The sequence below is a fragment of the Pseudonaja textilis genome, chromosome Z, assembly GCF_049901715.1.
Source record: "Pseudonaja textilis isolate UNSWEBS1 chromosome Z, rPseTex1.2, whole genome shotgun sequence".
Lineage (NCBI taxonomy): Eukaryota > Metazoa > Chordata > Lepidosauria > Squamata > Elapidae > Pseudonaja > Pseudonaja textilis.
Window position 1 is genome coordinate 3,624,719 of NC_142008.1, and position 4,598 is coordinate 3,629,316.

Here is a 4,598-nt window from a genome sequence, read left to right on the forward strand (position 1 = left end):
TGCACGATCGCGGATTCCTGCCACCACCGAAGCTTGCAAACCGGAAGTCGGGGTCAAGCTATTTTCTAAAGCACCTGTAGGCCAGACAAAGAATAATGGATGGAAACTGAACAAGGAGAGATTCAATCTAGAAATAAGGAGAAACTTTCTGACAGAGAACAATCAACCCATGGAACAGAAGTTGCCCTTGGAAATTACTTGAGACTTTCAAGAAGAGATTGGACTGCCCTCTGTCAGAAATGATGTAGGATCTCCCGCTTGGATGAGGGGTTGGACTAGATGACCTACAAGGTCCCTTCCAACTCTGATTATCTGTTATCCAACTTTTAGAAGTTGGATCTTCTAAAAATTAGGTCAGTTCATCAAATCATCTGCCATCAAGACATTGTTGACTGCTAGTGACCACACTAGCAGATTGATAACAATATAATTTTAAAAAGTAAAGCCTTCCCTTTGTCACAAGCATAAACATTTTTAACAAATTGTCCCTTTTACTCTACTCGTTTTTTACAGGTAGTCCTCAACTTATGACCACAACTGATCCTGGAATTTTTGTCATATATTGTTGTAGGTTGGTTTTATATTGAGTACCACATAACTGAACTCGATTTTATGACCATTTTTATAACAGCCATAAGCAAATTACATGACTGTGAATCAAATTCCAGCTTATTTAATGGCAATTTTTTTGCCAAAAACACAACAAAAGAAATAATAAAATGTGATCACATGATTGTTGGATGCGCAGTTGGTTGTAAATACGAGACAACTTTGAGGACAGATTATAAATATTTTTTTCTGAGTCCATCATTACTTCAAATGGTCAATTAGCAAGTGGTCATAAGTTGAGAATAAAATGTAAGTACATAGCAAGCGCCATGCACGTAAAAAAGCTCACGCTGTTGAGTGTTGTTGCAAGGTGACTTTTTTGACCATATGTTATGGACATTCCTAGCATTTCCTTGGCAAAGTTATGTGCCTTCAACTCTTGTGTGACGGTTGTGTTTGTTGTTCTCCAGGCTATTTGAATTTCCTTTTATATTTTCACAAGACCAACACCCCTTTCACCTTCCGCCACTTCTCCCTGCTGTTTGGGGAGTTGTTAATCCACCAAAGCTTTCACAACCAGGTGTTTCATTTAACAAAAAACGATTGCAACCAGAAGCTGAGCCAGAGATCTGAGAGCAGCAAATCTGAGTTTGTGGAATTCATACATAATAAAGGATAAAGTCATTCAACCAGCATCATCATTTGAGTTGTAGTTTAGCATCTCTGCTGGTTGAAAGTTAAGCCGTGATGAGTTTGGTTTCCTTACTGTTGTGTTAACACAAAGGAGACCGACCTCTGCCTTGGAGCAGAGCCCTAGGTAGTCCTCAACTTACAGCAGTTCATTTAGTCACCGTTCAAAGTTACAACAGCACTGAAAAAAGTGACTTACCACTGTTTTTCACACTTGTGACTGTTACAGCATTGCCACAGCCACCTGAGCCAAGCAAGGTTGTCAGGTTACTAATTTAACCCCTGCAATGATTCACTTAACCGTGGCAAGAAAGATTGTAAAAAGGGCACGAAATTCACTTAAAAAATGTCTCACTTAGCAACAAAAAATTGATTGTTGTCATAAGTCAAGGACTATCTATACAACCTTCCTGTCTAATTGAGCCTAGTACACCAGAATCCTTATAAATAATTACTGTTTTTCAGGTGCCCAAATTGTGACTATGGAGCATGCTGTCATAAATGTGAAGACTGGTCATAACTCTCCTTTTTGTGTGCTGTTGTAATTTTGAATGGTCACTAAATGAATGGCTGTAAGTCGAGGACTATATGCACTGGTTTTCTCTTTCCCTGGTCTGGAGTCTCTCTCTCCTTTTTCTTTCTCTTCCCCTCCCTTCTCTCTCACACACGGGCACATTAAATTTTCATGGTTTACCCCTTGTACTTCTTTCCCTTTAGCACATATCATAACAGTCCTGTGAGAAATAGGACAGAGATATTTCTCATCACTGTCTTTGCAAATTCTAGGCCATGCAATAACCTTTTCTCTGCATGGATGAGTCCCAATCAATGTTGGAACAAAAATATGCTTGCTAAAGGCCAAGCTAGAGTTTTGGCATAATGGCGACTGAATTACAGAACAATAACAGAATTTATTTTTTATTTTTTTACTTTACTTGGTTTGTCAATTGCTTAAAAAGTACAGGTATAAGAATAAATATAGTTTTGAATACATGAGATAGATACTTATAAGAAAAATAAAAGAAGCAATAGGACAGGGACGGTAGGCACGTTGGTGCTCTTATGCACAGCCCCTACAGACCTCTTAAGAAAGGGGTGAGGTCAATAGTAGACAGTCTAAGGTTACAGTTTTTGGGGTTTGGGGAAGAAACCACAGAGTCAGGTAGAGTATTCCAGACATTGACCCCTCTGTTGCTGAAGTCGTATTTTCTGCCGTCAAGTTTGGTGCAGTTGGTATCTATTATATGCTCTTGTATTGTTATGGTTGAAGCTGAAGTATTTATTGACAGATAGGACGTTGCAATATATAATTTTATGTACTATACTTAGATCGAACTGAAGGTGGCATAGTTCTAGGTTTTCTCGGTCTAGAATTTCAAGTCTCTTCTTGTGAAATATTTCTGGACTTTCTCAACTGTGTTAATATCAGATACGTAACCTGGGTTCCAGAAAGATGAGCTGAATTCAAGTATTGGTCTAGCAAATGTTTTGTAAGCTCTAGTTAGTAGTGTGATATTACCAGAGAAAAAGCTATGTAAGATTAGGTTAACAACTCTTAACGCCTTTTTAGCTATTTAGTTACAGTGGGCTCTAGCACTTAGATCATTAGAGATGAATACTCCAAGATCCTTGACAGAGTTTGGATCATCAACAAGGTCTTGACTATTCAGCTTGTATTTCATTTTCTGATTTTTTTTTGCCAATATGTAATTGAAAGGGTCCTTGGAGGTCTTCTAGTCCAACCCCCTGCTTGGGTACGAGATCCTGTACAATTTCAGAGGAATGGTTGTCCAATCTCTTCTTAAAAATTTCCAGTGCTTGAGCATCCACTGTTCCACGGGTTAATTGTTCTCCCTGTCAGGAAATTTCTCCTTTGTTTTAGGTTGCTTCTCTCCTTGATTAGTTTCCATCCGTTGCTTCTTGTCCTGCCCTCAGGTGCTCTGGAGAAGAGTTTGACTCCCTCTTCTTTGGGGCAGCCCCTCAGATATTGGAAGACTCCTATCATGTCTCCCCTAGTCCTTCTTTTCATCAAAGTAGACTTATCAAATTCCTGTAACTGTTCTTCATATGTTTTAGCTTCCAGTCCCCTAATCATCTTTGTTGCTCTTCTCTGCACTCTGTCCAGGATCTCAGCCCTTTTTTTATGTTGTGGCAGCCAAAACTGGATGCCTACTATTCCGAAGGCATTATAGACTGGCTGACTTTAGGGCCATTTGCAATATCCCACGGTCATATACCCATGATTTTTGGCCCTTTATTGCCAGTTTCCAGCATTTAGTTCTGATTTATAGTGTCACTAAATAGTTTCACTTAACGACCGAAATGTTCATTTAACTATCATGATGTTCACTTAATGACCTCTCCAAAATAGGTTATGAGATCCGGTGACCTGCTACAGTCAAGGACATACGAATAAAACACATGTTCTCTTGCAATTAAAGAGCAAGGGAACCATCAAAATGTCAATTCCTCAGTAATATTTTCCTGCTTAAACAAAAACATACCACCAAAACAGTAACTCCATCCCTAAATAACTTTTATGTGAAATTTTTCTATCTGTTCTATCTGTTTATAATGCTAAAGAATGCAAAATTCTGAACATGGTAGCATATTCCTCTGGGTCCTTTGTCATTTTTTTTAGGCAAAAAAACCTATTAAAGTTCTAGATTGATGACCAAAATCTCTCTTGGATGGCTTTAGAAGAAAAACTAGCTAGCAAATTATGAGGCTTACTAAAGAATTATGATTTTTTTTTCACCATTTGCAAGTTTTAATTCACACCTACCTGTCAGCCTTGGTGGGTTACCAGAATATACTACGCTGAAAGCGGAGCTGGTACACACAGTAAGAAAAATCAAGACGAGCTGTACCAGGTACAGCTGCAAACTCTTCTGCCCTCAAAATCACCTATTAATATGTTGTGTTCTTTGGACATAAAATGTTATATGAATCCATTAATTCCATACGTTGTATAAATTCGCTCATAAAATGGGCCTTAGAACTCTATAATGGTTCTTCTAGAGCAATGTTTCTCAGCCTTAAGTTTAGGATGCGTGGACTTCAACTCCCAAAATTCCCCAGACAGCATGATGGTTGAGGAATTCTGGGAGTTTTGAAGTCCATCCGCCCATCTTAAAACATGCTGATCGGAGAATTCTGGGAGTTGAAATCCACCCATCTTAAAGTTGCCAAGGTTGAGAAGCAGTAGGGATGGATGAATCTATAGATTATTTACTTATTCACAAAAAAGATTTATGTGGTCACCTACCTTATTTAAGATCACCCGTGCCAGGCCAACCAAGCCAAAAAGCAGGATCCCTTCCTGGATCTCCTCTCCCCCCGGGTCATTAAAAGCCATC